General features: G+C 41.4%; 1 protein-coding gene and 1 non-coding gene across 2 annotated transcripts in view; one reads left to right on the forward strand and one right to left on the reverse strand.

The window, feature by feature from the left end:
• The window catches only part of LOC145414574 (glutamate receptor 1-like), a 576,687-nt gene that overhangs the window by 96,242 nt on the left and 459,696 nt on the right, over positions 1–20,749 (reverse strand). The window lies entirely within an intron of this gene.
• LOC145415353 (5S ribosomal RNA) lies at positions 10,238–10,355 on the forward strand. The gene has a single exon (XR_013900079.1). It is a non-coding gene; the product is annotated as a 5S ribosomal RNA (ribosomal RNA).

A 20,749-nucleotide genomic window follows, 5' to 3' on the forward strand; every position in this document is an offset into this window, starting at 1 on the left:
ACTGTTCCTCGTATTGATGACCAGACTTCAAACTTAATCCTCTTCAGCAACATGATGTATGATGTCCCTCACGTAGCGATATCACAGTTGATACTGTTCTAATTTAATATTTCGGTACTAAAAAAAATATAACTCTGAATAGTCCAATCAGACCACACTGAAGTGCAGCTCACCTCGACACAATACTTGCCTCATACACCTCACGAACACAAAACACACCATGAAATACATTCACAAACAATCCATTATGCTCACACTTCACTGAAGGCTCCACACCATATCACACTCACCTCATGCACCTGACTCTCACAACACAATGTTGATCAGTATATAGCTTAGGAACAATCCACTAAGCCCAGTGTAATTCAGCCCCCACACCACAATACACTTGCAACACCAATTACAGCTCACATGCATTCTGCAATGTCCACACTGTAATGCAGGCTCCTATACCTCAACACAGGCACCTCATACACCTCACATTCAAAACATAAACAAGCCTTCAACATAACCTCAACAAATGGTATCTGAGAGCACCTATCTGAAGCGACCAGTTTCTTGCAGTCCACTGGGTTCACATCTTGAAGAACCGGAGGTAACACCACCACCACCATCACCACCACCACCACCGCTTCTAATTTTCTGACATCCTTTTCTGATTATCGAAAATAAGTATTTGCTGTAATTATAAACCAGAACATTTTTGAGCAGTTGATGAGAGGTGTTATTTCCAAAAAATAATGGTATTGCTGGAATAAATGTGTGTGCAGAATGAGAGATTCATGAAAAGTGTGTCACATAAGATGGAGGGTGAAGGTAATGAAAGCTGGAAAGAGGGCAGCCTGATATGAGATGATACAATAAAAGAGTTTTGTTTGTGACTTCCCCGCCCCCCAGGGATTACAGCATCCGGCTGTAGATAAATAAAAAGATTGGCCTAGTAAATCTACCGTTACATTACATGAAATGTCTGTTCATCATGTTTTACATTTTATATTGATCATCAGGTGTTTATACTGAAAGTATGTGGTGTTTTACATGGTTATTAATTATATTTAGGTTATTTGGAGTCGTGAGTCAAGTACATAATCTCCCATAATGCTAAACCTGAGACCCCTGCAATGTATCACCTTTGAATTAATGTTATAATGTGATTGTTTAATGAAATATCAGCCAATACCGTAATACCTCAATATATGATACCCCTAGATGCGATACCCCGGCTTAACGATGGGGGTAGAAATTGCACCATACCCCGCCTAACGATGGCCAAACCCTGGTTTAACGATGGGTTTTGATTTTTCTTGTCAATATTGATGATACTTTAGACCAAAATTATGTGTTTAGGTTGATTTATAAACTATTTTTAGACTTTGATTATGTGTTTTAGCCATAGGTGGGGGTGAACATTGTCAATTTAGGGTACAGTTTACTAAGCCTGATTTTTTCCAGACTTATATTTGATGATATTCAGATTTGATCTGTTGGTTTTAGTGAGTTATTTGCAGGTGTTAGGCTTAGGTCAGCTTCCTTGACAGCTGTTAAGACATTTAGATTGCCTTTAAACCCGTTTTTGGCTTCATCTGGGTGGGTTTCGGACTTGGTTTGGGGGGAAACCCAAGGCTGGTAAACAGTCCACATTGAAATACATGTTAAAAGTACCCCGTTATATGATACTCCGCCTAACGATGAGGTTTTACCTAATTAATAATTAAACCGGAGTATGCCTGTATTTGACATCAGAACCCCATCAGTGTATGAGAGACCTGTATTTTTAATTTTAGCTTTTGTTCTCAAAGCAAATTTATTCAGATTAGGGAAGGCTCTGACCTAAAAAATTTAGGCATCAGGTATAGCCTTCAATGATCCCTTCAGTAAACGAACTCTTTCCTAATAAGAATTAAATTGGAGGCATCAAGAACATACTAATACGTTTGTTTTACGATGCTTAATAGAAATACATCTAGAGAAAGGAAAGAGGTTGTAGGATGCCTTCATGGATCTGAAGAAAACATATGACAGAGTGGATAGACAATGTGGAAGGTATTAAAAATATATGAAGTAGATGGAAAGTTGATGTATGCTATTAAACAGCATGTGTGAGGGCACAAGGGTTCCAGTGTATATGGACTGTGAACTGAGTTCTTTGATATGTGTGTTGGACTGAAGCAGGGGTATGTCATATCCCCGTGGTTGTTCAGTTTATAAATGGATGGGGTTATATAAGAGATACTAGGTAGGGCAGTGCATTTGGGAGTGTCTCTAATATGAGAGAGTAGTGTTTTAAAACTTTCTGTACTGCTGCTTGCTGATGATACCATATAGTTATGTGATGAGCAATGTGAGCTGCAAAACTTGGAGAATGAGTTTGGGAGTGAATATAATGAAACGGAATCTAAAAGTGAATGTAGATATGAGAAAAACTTTGGTCTTCGAGGGAAATGAAATCAGAGAATGTACAGTACAGCTCGATGGTAAGGAAATGGAGAATGTGATTGTATTTAAGTACTTAGGTAAAGTGATAAGTAAGGATAGAAGTTTAGAAGACGAAGTGGTTGAAAAGGTACAACAGGGAAGAAAGGTTGCTGGTTCATTGAAAACAGTAATTTAGAAATGGGAAGTGAAAATGGAAGAGCTTTGCATGACAGTATTGTGATCCCAACAAACATACAGAAGAAATGCATGAACCCTGCTGGAAGGCCACAAGTCAAGAGTGAGAGCAATGGAAATGGGTTATATGAGAAGAGCATGTGGAGTTACATGAAGATTTTAGAGAGACAGACAAATCCATAGGGAAGTAAAGGAGCGTTGTTATTGATGTGGATGTGACAAAGTATTATGGGAAATACTTTTATATGGTGTGGCCATGTGGAGAGGATGAAGAATGAAAAACTAACTAGTAGAGTGTATGTCAGTGAGGTAATGGGAGAGACGAGAAGGGGAGACCAAGGATGAGGTGGATGGATGAAGTGGAGAGATATGTAAGAGAAGGACATGTGAACTGCAGGGAGAGCAGTCCAGCTGCGGAAAACAGGGCGATGATGAAGCACTTTGCATAAGGCCATCCGTTACGGGATTAAGGCGTCTGAATATAGACAGATAATTTCAGTTAATGGGATAATACCAGTCAAAAGGTGTTCATTTACTGTGAAACCCTGGCTTTCTTCCAGTCAGGGTTAGGATTAGAAGGTGAGCAGAAATCATGACTTACGAGTTTACGTATGCTCTTAAAACAATAACAAATATGCTGCGGAGTTTGTGTGTATACGGGATTGAGAAACCCCAACTGGCAGACTAAATGATATATTTCCAAACAGTTTTGGCAACTAGTGTATCAATCTTGGTCTTCAGTTTCAATGAAGAGGATGACAGCAGATACCAAAGCTTTCTGAATATACATCTATTCGCCTGCCACTATGGATTTCTCTATCTTCACAGATGTTCACGACAGTGTGACTCTTTAGCAATTACATGTATACAGTATATAATATCCGTAAATACTTAACCGTATAACACAACCAGTAACACAGAGACCAGGGGTACCATAAATTAGTGTGTGGGTAGAAACTATGACATAAGAGTTTACATTAATGCCTGTGTTCTTATGGCAATAACAAATGGTAAGGAGATGATATATATGTGTAATATCTCTAAAAATACTTAACCTCACACAACTAGAGACACAGTGAGAGTTGTATTCCAAGTGGCACGAGTGATTTTGTAACACCTCTTCCTTTGCTATTTATTCAACACATAACACCAAAGTTTTTCTTCTTGTATGTTTGTGATGCAAGTTATGTCAGTGTAAAAATAACAACATCCAAGTCAATGAAAGGTTGAAAAATCTAAGATAAACTGCTAAGAAAGAGGTGGTATAAAGCTGCAACTAGGAATGCAACCCTGGGAGATGCAAGAAGCCCTGCACAATAGTAACACTAGAATTCCATGTACATATCTGCTTAAATAAGCAGTATCACACGACCAAAAATGCATGGGGGGGGGGCAACAGGTACTACACAATAGTACAATAATACAACGTTTATATCTCCATAAAAAATAATATCATACAACCAACTGTACAGTGAGAGGGGCAACAAATCCCACTTTAGAGAAATACAGTACAGTGGGCTCACACAGTGCACGAGAGGTTGGGAGGTCCTTGTCCTCGTGCAGTGTGAAATCACTCACTGAGAACACATAAACTAATGGGAAACATAACACATGGGCGGTACCCCCTCATACCTGGACAATTTTTGGCCCTTAGAGACATAATAAAGGTCAAATTTTTCAGACATTGTACTACAGATATAGCTACAATAAAAAAAAAAAATATGGGAAGTCACCTTAACAACAGTAGACAACAGGCCTGACGGACTTAAAAAACAGGGGTTCTGAGGCGAGGGAACCCTTACAGTGCCGCACCCCCCACCGCACCTCCTGCCACACCAACACTTCCCTCCACAGACTTCTCCTGACAACCTTCCCCAGGAGCCTCTAACTCACTTCGGCCATAAACCCCTCGAAGTCCAATGCTACATCTGACATTGCATCTTCTTCATCCTCAACAAGAACAGGATCAGACAATGTAACTGGTTCCTCAGTTTCACAAACTTGAGCCTGCTCTGTGTAACTTATTATGAGCATCTGTCTTCTCCTGTTTATTTCTTGCCTGTGCCTGTCTGTGCAGAAATGGAAGACTGTCGATACCAATGAGAACCTCCTCCATAGCAAGGATCTTGCTTATTCTTGACATACACAGCTCTGTCCTCCCCTCCATCACACTAGGCTGCTCAACTTGACTCTGCCTGGCATCGGGCTCAGCGTCAGCCTCATCTATCCGTTGCAAGGCTTCCTCAGGAGTCTGTTTCTCATTAGCAGTGTGCACTTCCTGTATGTCCGCCAACGTAGTGTCCTCGAAACCTGGTACAGCTTGTGCTGCTGTCAGTGTTGCTGCCTCAGCCTCGGCCAGTGGTTGAATGGCCGTCTCCTGGGTCGTGCATAAGTGAGGCATGAGCAGTCGCCATGCATGGTTAACTGCTGCAGTTGTAATCTGGTGCCATACTTGTAGGAGAAAGTCAACTGCGTCCTTCACTGTGAAACGATGCCAAATTGCCTCAAGAGTCAGGTCACCTGTCGTGGGTTGGGATATAGCTGCTGGCAGAGATGGTACGGCAGCAGGTGCCTCATCGAGGTCTTCATTGTGATCTTCTTGTAAGGCATGAAGCTCCTCTTGTGTGTCAATCTTCCTGTGTAGGTACTCATACACTTGCTTGTGGCAGAAGTGCTTCATAGTGGCGATCAGTTCTTGATCCAGCGGCTGCATGAGTGATGTCGTCCGGGGCGGCAGAAACACAACACGACAATCCTTGTGCAGATCTTCTAGGTATGGAGGGTGAGTTGGTGCACTGTCCAGCACAAGGAGCATCTTAAATGGAATGCCAAGTTTCCGACACTTGGCCCTGACATCGGGGATGCAGTGCTTTGTTAACCAGTCTGACATAATATTCCCAATCATCCAACCATTTGCAGACTTGTTCCAGTACACGCCACTTGCGTCCAAGTTCGTGAGGTTTTTGTAGCACCTTGGGTGTGAAGCTGTGTATGCAACAACTGATCTCATCTTGTGGCTCCCAGACAGGTTTACAATGAACATTACCATCATCTTACACTTCTGGAGCTTGCCAACAGGGGCTTCTTTCTGTTTTTTAGCGATGTAAGTAGTATAACGATGTTTCGTCGACGTTGTAGATCTGGTCCTTGGTGTTCTGTCCTTCTTGACGAAGCACTCTAAATACCGTAGGATACTCTCTCGTGGCCAGCTCGTCAGCAGAGGCACGTTCAACAGACAGTTTGATGTGACGGAGTTCCTTGCGTTTCAAAAAATGGTGCAGCCATCCTACCAATGCCTTGAATGGTTTGTCCACAGATAACTTGCGAAATGCTGCCTTGTAAATGAGCTGGGCTTAGTTCTGAATAAATCTGCCATTCAGTGGTAAACCTTCATTCTCCTTCCTCATACTGTATGTGGCAAGATACAGTTCCGTAAGTATCATCGCACAATTTCCCACCTGGGAACGGACGTCAAGCTCAGATGCACCATACGTCTTCACAAGTGCCATGTTGGCATCGCGGTTCTCCCAAACAGTCCTCACTGTAGATTCAGCCAGTCCCATGGCTTTCCTGATAACTGTGTTCCCTTGTCCCTCCTCCTTCATCCTGATAATCTCCAACCTGGTTGCGTGCATGAGAAGTTTCTTAACTCTTGCGGCTGGAGGCATGGTGCAGAAAAGGTACAGTCCAGGATGGAGCCAAAAAAAAACCACACGTTGTACACGACAGGTTAGCTGCAGAGAGCAGATCCACACTGTGCACGAACCTTGTCTGTAATGGCTCGCCCGCCGCCTCCTACCCCAAGGTGCTCAGTAAAATGCCCCGGGAATATCTGCGCACACGTTTTTGGTCACTCACACACAATGCGATTCGCGCACTCTGAGCTCGCGCAGTAGGCGAACCCACTGTTCTAAGGTGACAGGATCGTTGCAGCAGAAGTTTACCACCAGTTCTTCCATTACTTCACATGTTCTGCTTTCATCTGTAACAACAGATTATGCTGTACATAAGAGTTAGTATTTACATTCAGGCTAATATAAGTATATTCACTGGAACTGGACCAAAAGCATTTCCACTGCTTGATCTCATCCTGTTAATTGTTTACACTACCTTGTTGTACATGAGATTAATAAGTATTTAAAACCATGGGTAATAAAAATTTATCTACTAATGGTAAACCAAACAAGATTTTTACTTCTGGATCCCACCTCTCAGTTCTCTACAGTAGCTATCACTTGTGTAGAGAAGGTTGTAATTTTTCCACCTCCTCTTCCTTCTCTGGAGACATCTATACAGGAAGAGGATTCAAGCCACTTTAGGCACCTTATATGCATTTTAACTGGTGACTGGAGGATTGTTTTACAATCAGAGCTTAAGAGAAGTGTATAGCTTACTGTGTTTGTTGAAATACATCATAAGCACGATAACCTTCATTCCGGGCCACTGATAGCCTGTCTGCTGGCTTTGTATGGACATTTTAGTGAGCAACTTGACAAAATCACTCCACTCATGTGTGATCGTTCATGCACAAGTCTTATTTATGCCTGCCTCCGGCAGCCCTCAAGGTTTATTCTTCCCCCCTCCCTCCTATTTTTAGCATGCTCTGTTCGATGCCCAGCTCCATTTTCAAGCTGATCAGGTTATCGTATGTGTCAGGAGTTTCACATGCCTGTCTAGTTCTTGTTTTGTGTTCTTTTGGTTAGTTTTGGGCTAATTTTTAAGAGGCTTGGCAGTCCTAGTTTGCTGTTTTGTGGTTCACCTGCATGTTCGTAATTTTTTTTTTGTTTCAAGAGAGTATGGAACAGTGGGTGCAAGGATTGTATGGGTGAGGATGAAAGTAGGTACACAAGCGTGGGCGATTGTATGTGTGTATGAGCTGACAGAGGACCAAGTGGCAAGAATGAAAGATGAGTTTTGGGTGAGTGCAGAAGCATGTATGGACAAATTTGACAGGAGCGAGAGTGTTTTTGATTGGAGACATGAATGGCAAAGTTCAGAATGTACGAGTGGATGGAGTGGTTGGTCAGTGGGGTTTGCCATCTTAAGTAGATCGGAATGGTAATGCTTTGGACATCTGTGCTGGTAATGGATTGGCAATAGCTAACACCTACTTTCGGCGTAAGATGATCCACAGGTATACATGGAGAGTAATGAGAAGGATGGACGGTGAACTTGTTGAACGAAAGGCAGTGATAGACTACATGTGTGTAGATGAGCGAATGAGAAGACAAGTGTTGGATGCAAGAGTGTGGAAAGGGTGGGGGAATGGAATCTCGGACCATCAATTAGTGATGGCCAAGGTAAAGCTGCAAAGAAAATGGTTGAAGAGACGAAGGGAACAACAGGGGGAAACAGCTCCTGAGAGAAGAGTGGAGAAGTTGCAAGATAGTGAGAAAATGGCAGAGTATAAGAGCATAGTGGAAGAAAGATTGGAAAGGTATGAGTTAGAGCAGATGGAAGGGGTGGAAGGAGTATTTAAGATATTCACGGAAGAGATAGGCGCAGTGTATGAGGTGGTTTGTGGTGTGGGAGGAGATGCAGGGGCGTGCAAGGGATAGCCTGTGTATAGATATATGCCCTCTCATTATTGTGTCTTCTGTATCTACTGCACAACAAGCATCTTTTTTTCTTTAGACTTTTTACATTCTGTATTAAACCATTTCATTATTTTCTTTTCTGCTTCTTTGTGCTGTGGGATGTAATTTTGGACTCCTATTTCATAAAGTTCACAGGATTATCTATATATAACATTTAAATCTTGTCCTCTAAGCTCTTTTTCCCAATCTAAGAAGTACTTTTTTAGGTCATGGTAGTTGCCCTTTTTACAGTTTAGGCTCTTTTTGTAACTCTCATTACTGTTAACTATGTCATATGCAATCCTGAAGTTGCAATTTAACATTGCATGGTCGCTTTTGCTGAATGGAGGGTGATACATTATATTGTCAATATCATTTTCTTGCCTAGTAAATATAAGATCTAGTACTGATGGATCATCAGGTCTCCTTTTTCCGGTGTTTTCCTTTACATGTTGTGTTAGGAAAAACTCCTGCACAAGGTCCAGGAGCTTTTGGTCCCAACAGCTTTCATGGTTTCTTACATCTAAAGTATTCCAGTTTATATTTGTATTGAAATCTCCAGTTAATATGATTCTCTCAGATTTCTCTTCCATTCTATGTAGTAATGCTCTTAAACTTTGAACTGTACTCTCTGCCATGTCTTCATAATCCCCTCTTTCCCAAGTGTTTGTTTTGGGTGGCATGTATAAATTTGCCAAAAGTAATTTCCCTTCAGATGTAGTAATCTCTACTGTAATCAGTTCTACTTGTGAGAGTATATCTAGTTCTATTTCTTTGACTTGTAGTTTTTTCTTTGTTAATATAATTCCTCCTCCTCTTTTTAAATTCCTATCTCTTCTCCATATATCGTATTCTTCTAAGTTTAGGGTATCGTTTGATATCCTTGGGGTTAATTTTGTTTCAGTTAGGCAAATAATATGTAGTTCCTTTTCTCTGGTATATATAATCTTTCATCTCTAATAATTTAGATACCATTCCATCAACATCTGAGTGCATCAACTTAATCATCTTGTTTACATACTTGCCATAGCTTGAGTCTATTACCTTCCTTTCTTTTATTCCCTTCTGGTTAAGTATCACTTTCTTATCTGCAATCCAATTACTTTGTAACAAAAAAAATTCTCTTCCTCTCTTTCCTCATATTTTGTTTTTGCTTCCTCCCTCTTCTCCTTTAGTGTACCCAATTCCTCTTGAGATAGGCATCTTTTTATCCATACTTTTTTGAATTCCTCTTTTTCCAAGAGTTTGTTGGCATTTTTAAATATTTCCTCTACAGTGTTTGCACTCTGGAATGTTACTTTCAGGGGCCTTGGCTTACTTCTCTCATATTTCCCTAGTCTTTAATGTTCTTCTATATCTTTCTAACAGATATCATCTGATATTTGCTGCAGTTTGTTCATTATATTTTCCATCTCCTTTTTGTCTCTTGAGATTCTGTTTTTTATTTCTTCACCTATGCCACTGATTACTATGGATTTGTTCATCTCTAGCTACAGCTTCCCTAACTAGTTTTGGGTTATTCTTTATAACTTGTTTCACTTCCTTTCTTACACTTTTTTCTTCCACCCTTGCATCTAAATCATTCTGTACTTCCACCACTTCAGAATACGTACTTTGTATCTCATCTTGGTAATTTCTCACCATTTCATTTACCTGTTATTTTCTCTTCAGCGTTACTACTTTGGTCTATCAGACTGCTTGCTTGCCTGATTTTCTCCGTATCAATTCTGAAATCATCCATATTTCTCTCATGGTTAATATCTGTACATCCCATATCATTAGCCCTTGTTCTCAGTGAATTTATCTCAGCTGATACTTCATCTATTGTTGTGGCTTTTCTGTTCATATCCTTCATTAATTCTTTTTTTTTTCTTCTGTCTGCGATGCTCATTCTTGATTTCTTTAATTTCCATTTGAAAAGATCTTTCTGGCCTACTTACTCTTTCATCTAATTTGTCATAAGTTTCCTTTTCAATCAGGTCTGGGTAGAAGTCATTATCCTGTTTTTTTACCTTCCTATCTTTTCTTAACACCTTCTACAGGCATCTTTCTAAAACGGCATACCACGTTGAGTACACCGCTTCCCGTCCGATCAGCGAAGTTAAGCAACGTTGGGTCTGGTTAGTACTTGGATGGGTGACCGCCTGGGAACACCAGATGCTGTTGGCATCCCTACGTGTCAAATGGGGTTGGTGGAGGATTAGTGCCCCTCCCTGTAAAACAATTAACTCTAAGCCCTTGGCCACCCCGTTTGGGATACATGGCGTCTGGCAATGAATGAATGATCTCTATTTACAGTTATTGCATCACTCTGTCGTCTGCTAACCTCGGTGCTGTTCAGCTGACATGAGGAAATTTATCACATTCCTTGACACTGATATACTTACTTTACACTTCTTTGTTATTTTTTGTTTTGATATGTTGCATCATCACCCAAATTAGCTTGATACGAGCTTGATCCACAAAATAAATACAATTTAGGTATCCCCAGAGCGCAGCTCTGTGATATGCGTCCAACCCGGGTACTAGCCACTGTGTGTGTGTGTGTGTGTGTGTGTGAGAGAGAGAGAGAGAGAGAGAGAGAGAGAGCAGAACATATTTTAATGGTCAAAACCTGGGATAAAAACATATCGTTCAAAATAAGAGACGAAACCCAATTTACCAACTCCCCTCCTAAGGATCCCAGTAGGCAAAATCAACAGGTAGAATTTAAGTTTCTAGCCAAAACAGGCAACAAAAATGACAACATTGGTCAAAATAAGGCACAAAATTTGAGTTACCAATCAAAATATGCTATGATGGTTAATTTGATGGCTAGAATAGGACAACACAAATCGTCAGTCAAAAAGATGCACAGTATAGTAGTGTATTAAAAGTGGCTTAGGGTAGATTTTCGTGATCAAAACCCAACGTACTGGTCAGAACAAAGGACAAAACAGAAATGACCAAATCTTCCTCCTTTGGGATCCCAGTTGGAAAGGTCTAAAGGCTTGTGTGGTGTTGTCCCAGGAGGCTCCTAACCACATAATTATTCCATTACATGTGAGGGCGCTGTGTTCCGCTTTTAACCTGTGAAAGTTGGAATGTTAGATTCTCTCTCTCTCTCTCTCTCTCTCTCTCTCTCTCTCTCCCCTGTCTTGCTTTATGAATACTGTTGCCTGCTCAAATTAACTTATAATAGTAAAATGGTAGAAAATGTAAGCAATTATACCATGAGAAGAACAACTAGCTGACAGACAGACAGAGGGATAAGGCAAAAGACAATCAGACTCAACTAGGTGGCTATCAACAACGGCTAAATGGCCGTTGTGGGCCTTACAGCGTTCTTGGGCACCCCTCCATGTTGCAGGGTATTTGTTTAGCCAGTAGCAGGATCCAGCATAGTGTAACGTCCTGTAAGAGATTTCAGAACTTTTTCTTTTTTTAAGTTAGGTCAAATTACGGTTGATTAAGGTTACTTTCATTAAACTGGGTTTGCTTTGATTTGCTTTGGTTGGCTAGGCTTGGTTTGGTTTAACTTGGCGAGGTTGGGTTAGGGTTGTTTTAGTTTGGTTTGGTTTAGTTTGGTTTGGTTTAGTTTGGTTTGGTTTAGTTTGGTTTGGTTTAGTTTGGCTTGGCTTGGCTTGGCTTAGCTTAGTTTGGTTAGGTTGGCCTAGGTTTTGTTTGACGATTATTATGGTTTGGTTTGGTTTGGTTAGGCTTTGTTTGGTTGGATTGGCTTTGCATTGTTTATTTTGCCTAGGTTGCATTGGGTTAGGTTAGGCTAGGTTGTTTGGTTTGGTTTAAAAGGTTTGGTTTGACTTGGTCAGGTTTGGTTAGGTTAGGTTTGGTTGACTTGGTTCTAGTTTTGCTAGGTTTGGTTTAATTTCGTGTGGCTTGGTTTACTTAGGTTTGCTTTGGATGGTTAGGTTTGGTTTAATGTAGTTTGGATAGGAGGGGTTGGATTGGGTTGGGTTTGGTTTGGTTTGGTTTATAGTTTAGTTTAGCTTAGTTTAGTTTGACTTTGCGCCATTACTTTATACTTTAACCCATTAACTCCCAGGGTTCCTGTGTAGGGCTTTTGCTGGAAGGATACTAAGTGTATTGCCCTCCATCTATCGGCTCATAGTCGCGAAGCTCATATGTCCCTCCCCCGGGGTTTCCTCCTTAATTAACTTTTGAAAATGCCCAGTTCTGTCCTATATTGAGGACGCTGGGTGCAAACTGGTTATTTGTGCACTGAGACAAAATGGTAGAAACAAATCAGTATTAAACAGCATTAAAAAACTGCTGTCGGGCGAGGATTGCTGTGCCTGGCACCTCTAGTTTGGGTTGGGTCGGTTGGCTAGAATTGGTTTCGTTTGGTTCATTTTGGATTGGTTTGATTAGGTTGTATGGTTTGGACTGGTTTGACTAGGTTGTTTGGTTTGGATTGGTTTAGTTAGGTTCGCTGGCTAGATCTGGTTTCGTATAGTTCATTCTGGACAGGTTTAATTAAGTTTGGTTGGATTGGTTTAGTTCGTGGTTGCGCATAATTCATTCTGGACAGGTTTGATTAAATTTGGTTGGATTGGTTTAGTTACGTTCGGTTTCGTATGGTTAGGTTTGATTGGCCTGGTTTGGTGTAGAATGGCTAGGTTGAAACAGATCTGATTTGGCTTGGTTTGGTTTGGTTAGGTTTGGTTTGGTTTATTTTGGCTACTTTGGGTTATGTTTGGTTTGGGTAAGTTAGGTAGCATTTGACTGAGTTAGGATGAATTTGGTTACGTCAGGTCATATTAGGTTCTATTTGATTGAATTAGGTTACGTTAGGTCTGATCTGGTTTGGCATAGTTTGGTTAGATTATATTTAGCTTGGCTGGCTTGGTTTAGTTTGGCTAGGTTGTGTTATGTTGGGTTTCGTTTCATTGGGCTGCGTTTGGTTTAGTTTGGCTAGGTTAGGTTAGGTTTGGCTTGATTAGGTTAGGTAAGGCTTGGCTATGTTTGATTGGTTTAGATTATGTTAGGTCATATTAGGTTCAATTTGATTAATTAGTTTGTGCTGTCAGGTTGGTTTAGATTATTCAACTTTCACTCATGATGTGAGGTGTGAGATCTTGTGATTTTCCACTTTCCAGCAACACTGAACAGATGTCCAAGACAAGGAGAGCCAACCGAGCTCAAGTGAAGCCTGCCATTTGAAGATAATGCTCGCTGCTCGTAGAAATTATTTCAATTATCCACGAATCAACGCCTTCCTGCAGGGTTACTTGTGCGGACTGCCTAAACTAATGGCTTTGCTGTAAAAGACGTTCCCTGCATCGAAGCTATTAAGTATGCCTGAAATTAAGATGTTATTGGCTATCTTGTTGTACCAATGGATCACCCTTTTGTGTTCTTCCAGCAGCCCCTCTAACTGGTATTCTTGCAACTCTGGATCATCACTTTGTATTTTTCCTAGCAGTTCTTTTAACCGGGTTTATACTACTTTGTTTGTTCTTGCAATTTCATGAATATTGGTTGTCGTGTCCTTAGCAACAGCTCTCAAGCCTTCAGTTATCTTGTCCATCACCTGGGATACAATAACGTTTTTGATTACTTGATGCTCTGACGCAAAACAACGACAGCTGAACATGGATGAGTTTTGCCTTTTGGATCTCTTCCTCATTATCAGCAAACTTTGGATTTATCATAATGCATCTTAATCAACGAATTAAGTCTGCAGGACTGAATAACTGCAATTAAACCAGGGCAACTGCCAGGGTCATACACCGCATGAGTCAGTGGGAAAGTACTTAAATTTTGCTAGTAGCCTTGGTCAACTTTACCTCAACACGATAAAAGTAGCATGCAAGACAATGGTGTAGTATACAAAGCAGATCACTAAAAAAGATGTGCTAAGAAGACTTCTACACCACTTAGACTAAGGCTCTCACTCTTTCCTTTATATTGGCTGTAATTCATCAGGTTCACTTGGAAGATCTTTATGGAAGATGAAGAAAAATTAAATGTCCCCTTCACTGATAATCATGAAATATTCAAGAAACTAACAAAATGAGTAAAAAACATAAGATGTTTTCATAAGGTTGGCATTCAAAGGCCCGTATTCTCGCCTGTTATGGAAGCACACCAAGACCATTTCCTACGCGATTTATTTTGTCTATTACATCCTACCGTCCTCTTCTGTGTTGAATAATTCCTTCTAACATCGCCATACTCTATACAAATAACGTACAAAAGGATTTTAACCAGTGATATCAAAAAAACAAATCCCTAAGTAAGAGGTGCTAGGGAGCTTCTTTAACCCGTCACGTCCCGAGCACTTTTGCACCTCTGACACCCCCCAGTCCCGACCATTATTGGAATTTTTTTCTTTTGGCTAAAACCTCCGCTTTTGGTGAGAAACACTGAAAATTCATAAAGAAATCGCTCATCTGAGGTTTAAAATACTCGATACAGGTACCTCCTTACCTTACAGGGTTTTCTATCAGGCTGGCTGCAAAGAAAACTAGTTCTATGGGAGGATAACTATTCCACACCACTCATAAACGGTATTTATTTATTTATTTGGTACGAATTTATATGTAGTACGAGAGTATATTGGTTTTCAAACAGTAATATAGGCATTATAAGCATTATTTCACTCACTAACTCATCACCATTCCTGACCTTCTTTTGCTACATTACCTGATCATCATTTCTGACTGTTTCTTACTCTAATGCTATGTAAACTTAGTCCTCCACATTGTCATCGAATGGGGAATCACTCTGGCCCTGAATGTCTTTATTGGCCAGGTCACTGGTAACAGGTGAATTGCCGAGACAATGGCGTGCGGGAGGGGGGAGGTTATGCGGTGTAAGGCATTGTCCCTGCTTGGCATCTTGTAAAAGAATAGAGGAAGGTGTCCCGTGTATACGTACGAAAAATCACGCGCGAAAAGTGAAAATTGTGTAAATTAGGGACCTTGCAATTGCGAAACGTACCAGTACATCGACGGGACTGGCAAATGCAAAATGTTGCAATGTACCCATACGTCCATGGGACATCTCGGGTTAACTGCCAATAATATGAGTCTAATTGGCACAGGAAGCTTCATATAATCTCATAAGCAACTTATTTTGCCTACTATACCTTGTTTTTTGTTTTTTTAAATATCATTTGAATTTGGACATAGTTTCCATCAATATCGTACAAGAGGATACGGAGGTGTAATAAGCAGAATAAATCGTTAAGAAGAGGAACTGCATAATCTCCAACGCACATTACAACATGAACGTATGTCTCGTACCTTTAGTTTTTCTTTATTTTTCGTCTGGATCACTTGAATGTCGTATTTCATGAAACAGTAATAAACACGTATGTTCTTCCCTGATAACACACAAAGATGAAACTGATCACGAATATAACTGATCATCATCACCATCATCACCGTCACCATCCCGCCTCCTTTTCCCACCCGCGAGTGGGTTGAGGTAGGGTCCAGAAGGCAAGGGAAAGGACCTTGTCCACAACATGCCCAGTGACATTGACCATATAGCCATTCATTCACTGTGCATGCCCCTGGAAGCCTGAAACCTTCTAACAGGTGTACCATTCCACACGTACCTTCATAATTACCTACCATACAAAGCCAATTCGAGTAATATCAGGTTATCAATGGAAAAATATGCAAAAATCATCATAAACGACAGTAAGAAGTTCGCATACTTGGTGGTATATTGCAGGAGACATAACACCTCTTCCTTGGTGATTTATTTAGATATTACACCTTAACATACTCCTGTATCCTATTTATGTAGATTTAATTAAATATGAACTGAAATATCTCGGTTGAGTCGATGCACCGGCCAGCAGAAATGGCTCTTGTTCGAAGTGGCTTGGGTGATTTCGTAACATCTCTTCCATCGCAGTTAATTCTGCATATTATGCCTCACTATCCTTACCCTGGGGGTAGCGGTTTTTTTCAAGAATACTCCCCCAGTATCCCTGCTTGTCGTAAAAGGCGACTAAAAGGGTTGGCGGAGGGTTAGTGCCCCTCCCCGGAAAACAACTAACTAAAAAATACAAACAATAAGCCTCGGACAAGGACTGACCAAACGATGACGACCAAGGACTGGACAAAGGACATGGTAATTGGAACTTGGAATGTAAGGGGAGCGAATGATGAGGTGAAAGAGAGAGAGATTGTCCAGGTGCTTGAGGGTGCGAAAGTGGATGTATGTGGAATAACTGAAACAAAATGGTGAGGAGAAAATGTGAGAGAATGGGAGTATGGATGGGGTATATGTGCAGGAGTAGGTGAGAATGAGAGGGCAAAGGAAGGAGTATGTATAGTTGTGAGTAAAAGATGGAAGAGGAGCATAAGACAGTATGGATCAGTTGGGTCAAGGATTATGTGGGTAAAGTTGAAAGTTGGAATACAAATGTGGGCGATTGTGTGTGTATGCACCAACGCAAGATCGTGCTAGAAGAGTGAGAGAAGAGTTCTGGACAAATGTCGAAGTGTGAATGGAAAAGTTTGGAAGGAATGAGAGAGTGTTTTTGATTGGTGATATGAATGGTAAAGTTGGGAATGTGAAGGTGGATGGAATAGTTGGTGAGTGGGGTGTGCCTGCTGAGATAGATGAGAATGGGAGTGCGTTAGTGGACATTTGTGCTGGGAGGGGGTTGGTGTTAGCCAATACCCTCTTCAGGCATAAAATGATCCACAGATATACATGGCGAGTGATGAGAAGGGTGGATGGTGAACTGAATGAAAGGAAGGCAATGATTGATTATGTGTGTGTGGATGAAAGGATGCGAAGATGTGTAAAGGATGCAAGAGTGTATAGAGGTTGGGGGAGTGGACTTTCTGACCACTACTTGGTGGTGGCCAGAATTAGAATGCAAGTAAGATGGAGGAATAGAAGAAGGGAAAGACGAGAGGAAGGAGTAGTTGCAAGGAGAGTGGAAAGGTTACAAGAGGATGAGAAAAAGGCAGAGTATAAGAGAGAAGTGGAGGAATGATTGGGCAAATATGAATTGGAGCAGATGGGAGACGTGGAAGGTGTGTGTAAGATATTTACAGAAGAAATATGTGCAGCATGTGATGTGGTGTATGGAAGGAAGAGAAGACGGAGGGGGGTGCAAGGAGCAGCGTGGTGGACTGAAGAGGTGAAACAGGCTGTGGCACAAAAGAAGAAAGCATACAATGAATGGATGAGAAATAGGGGCGTGGAAGAAGTGAGAGGCGGAAGAGAGAGTTATATGTGGAAAGAAAGAGAGAGGTGAAAAGATTAGTAAGAGAGAGTAAGAAGAGAGTGGATGAGGAATTTGGAAGGAATTTGAGTGTAAAGTGGAGGGACTGTAAGAAAATGTTCTGGAAAGAGGTGAAAAGAGTAAGACAGGGTGGAAGTGAAGTTAGCAGGGGAGTGAAAGATAAAAATGGTAGATTACTAGTGGAGAAGGGAGAAAAAGTGAGCAGATGGAGAGAACACTTTAAGGAATTGTTGAACGTAGAGGATGGAAGTAATGCGAGTATAAGTGGCTGCTGAATGGCTGGGAGAAGGAGGGAGGTGAGAAGACAGGAAGAAATCAGTAGGATAGGAGTTGTGGAAGCAATGAAGAAAGTTAAATCGGGGAAAGCCCCAGGAATTGATGGAGTGTGTGGTGAAATGCTGAAGCATGGGGGAGAGATAGTAGTAGAATGGATGTGGAAGATGTGCAGACTGGCCTGGGAGGAAGGTAGAGTCCTGGAGGATTGGAAGTCAGGTATAATTATTCCCTTGTACAAAGGAAAAGGGGAAAAAGAAGTGTGTGGTAATCATAGGGGCATTTGTCTTCTCAATATAATAGGAAAAGTGTATGGTAGGATACTTATAGACAGAGTTAGAGAAAGAACAGAGAAATTAGTTGGAGAAGAACATGGAGGCTTTAGGAAGTGAAGATGTTGTGTAGATCAGATATTCATTCTTAGATTTTTAGTGGAAAAGCTTCTAGAGAAGGGAAAGAAGTTGTATGCGGCTTTCATGGATTTGGAGAAAGCATATGACAAGGTGGATAGACAAGGATTGTGGAAAGTGTTAAGAATATATGGAGTAGATGGGAAGTTGTTGAATGCTGTGAAGAGTATGTACGATGGTGCGAAAGCTGCAGTGCGTGTGGATGGTGAACTAAGTGAATTTTTCTCTTTGAAAGTTGGTTTGAAACAGGGATGTGTCATGTCTCCATGGTTGTTCAATCTGTACATGGATGGGGTAATAAAAGAGGTACAAGGTAGGGTATTGGATGTTGGAGTGGCCCTGGTGAGAGAGGATAGTGTTTGGAAACTCCCTGTACTGTTGTTTGCAGATGATACTGTGTTGTTGAGTGAAGACGAAGGGGAGCTGCAAGGCTTGGTGGATGAGTTTGAGAGAGTATGTAAGAAACGGAATCTAAAGGTGAATGTAGGGAAGAGTAAAGTGATGGTCTTTGAGAGAGGTGAAGTTAGTGAATGTACAGTGAGGTTGAATGGTGAGGAATTGGAAAATGTGAGTACGTTTAAGTACTTGGGTAGTGTGATGAGTAAGGATGGAGGTTTGGAGGGTGAAGTGCTTGAAAGGGTACAGCAGGGAAGAAAGGTTGCTGGTTCTCTGACAGCAGTGATAAGAAACAGGGAAGTGAGCATGGAAGTGAAAAAGTTACTACATGACAGTATTGTGATACCAACTCTAACATACGGAAGTGAAGCTTGGACATTGTTGGAAGGACACAAGTCAAGAGTGAGAGCAGTGGAAATGAGTTATTTAAGAGGAGCCTGTGGAGTCACATGGAGAGACAGGCTGACGAATGAGGATATAAAGGAGCGTTGTGGTGTTGATGTGGATGTGATAGGAAGCGTTATGAGGAACACACTGAGGTGGTTTGGCCATGTGGAGAGGATGGAGGGTGAAAGACTGACGAAGAGAGTGTATGTGAGTGAGGTGGAGGGGGGAAGAGGGAGGGGGAGGCCGAGGATGAGATGGAGGGATGGGGTGGAGAGGTATATGAGAGAGGAGGGTGTGAGTTGGGTGCAGGGCAGTGAAATGGCGGGGAACAGGGCGACTTGGAGGCGATTTGTTTGTGGCCACCCCGAACGGGATTGAGGCGTCTGGCAATAGATAGATAGATAGATATTAATATTACACCTTATTGTCCTCTTGCATGCTACTATGGCAGACTTGTCAGTTCTAACTCATGTATCTAGACAGCTAAGATTTCTATTACTGGATTCTTGGGGAATGGGCTAATTTCAAAACACGAAGGCCCAGCAAAAAAAATATTTTGTTTCTTTACAAACTTATCAGTGAGAGAATAGATAATCCAATAATCACACCTCGTGCAAGAGACCTACCAGGCTCTGCTTTACCAGACCAAAATGGGCCAAAAATAGGACCTAAGAAGGTCCCTAAAAAGACCTCTTAGAATCATGTGAAGGCTCTTGTGGCACTGCACAGGGTTCTCTTCAAAATGCAGGGGTGACATGAGAATGAACGAGTACGAGTCCCAAGGTAGACAATGTGGGCTGGCATGTATTGCCAGGCACTGGGCTAGTTGATATATGAATCAGCAACTCAGTAACTTGGCGACAAAGGCATACCCAAGCGACCCCTTGAAATGACCAGCGCATACTACATATAGATGAATAAGTAAACAGCTGCAGTATATCATATTTATATCTCTGTTTATTTGTAATTTATCCTAGAGATGGATGTGTTTCAAACTGTTAACTTTCTGTACAACTGGTATATGACACCTAAAAAATATCTACAGATACAAATGGTACTGGATAGGATAGTCTCCACTTGGTGACATCGATATGACTTGGCAGTTATACAAACGTGCCTCCTCTTCCTCTGTCTCCCTTGAAGGATGGATAGAGGACTGCAAGCCAAAGAAAGTATCAGCCTGAAGTCCACTGGGTTTACATCCAAATGACCTAGTGCCAAAATACAACAACTACAACACAGGAATAGATAAACATGGTACTCACACTTAAACATCAAGTCCAGTGTGCATTTGCAACACTGTAGAGAACAGAACTGAAGACCTTAATGGCACTGTAGAATCTGGTGTCACTGTAGCGTCTAATGGCACTGTAGATACTGGTGGCACTGCAGAATCTAATGATACAACAGATGTGAGAACACTAGACAGTCTGATGGTAATGAAGTTTCTGATAGCACAGTAGAGTCCAGTGTCACTGTAGAATCTAATGGCATTACAGATCCTGATTTCACTGTAGAACTTGCCATGGCACTTCATTGGACGGACTTAGGTTTGAAGACATTGCGCTTTTGGTTAGTGGTGGAATGGAGAGTGTAAGAGCTGATGGTTGAGTCGAGATTGGAGTGTTACTTGACTGTGTGGAGGAGGAGGAAATGGCTGGAATGCTACTTGACTGAATGGTGTTGCTTGATGGACTGGAAGAGCTTTGAATGTCACTTGATGGACTGGGAGAGCCTTGAGTGTTGCTTGATGGACTGGAGCCTAAATTGTTACTTGATGGACCAGGAAATGCTTCAGTGTTACCTGATAAACTGGAAGAGCCTTGAGTGTTACTTGATGGACTGGAAGAGCTTTGAGTGTTACTTGCCTGACTGGAAGA

The sequence above is a fragment of the Coenobita brevimanus genome, chromosome 1, assembly GCF_032717465.1.
Source record: "Coenobita brevimanus isolate Jiangsu-jjx chromosome 1, ASM3271746v2, whole genome shotgun sequence".
Lineage (NCBI taxonomy): Eukaryota > Metazoa > Arthropoda > Malacostraca > Decapoda > Coenobitidae > Coenobita > Coenobita brevimanus.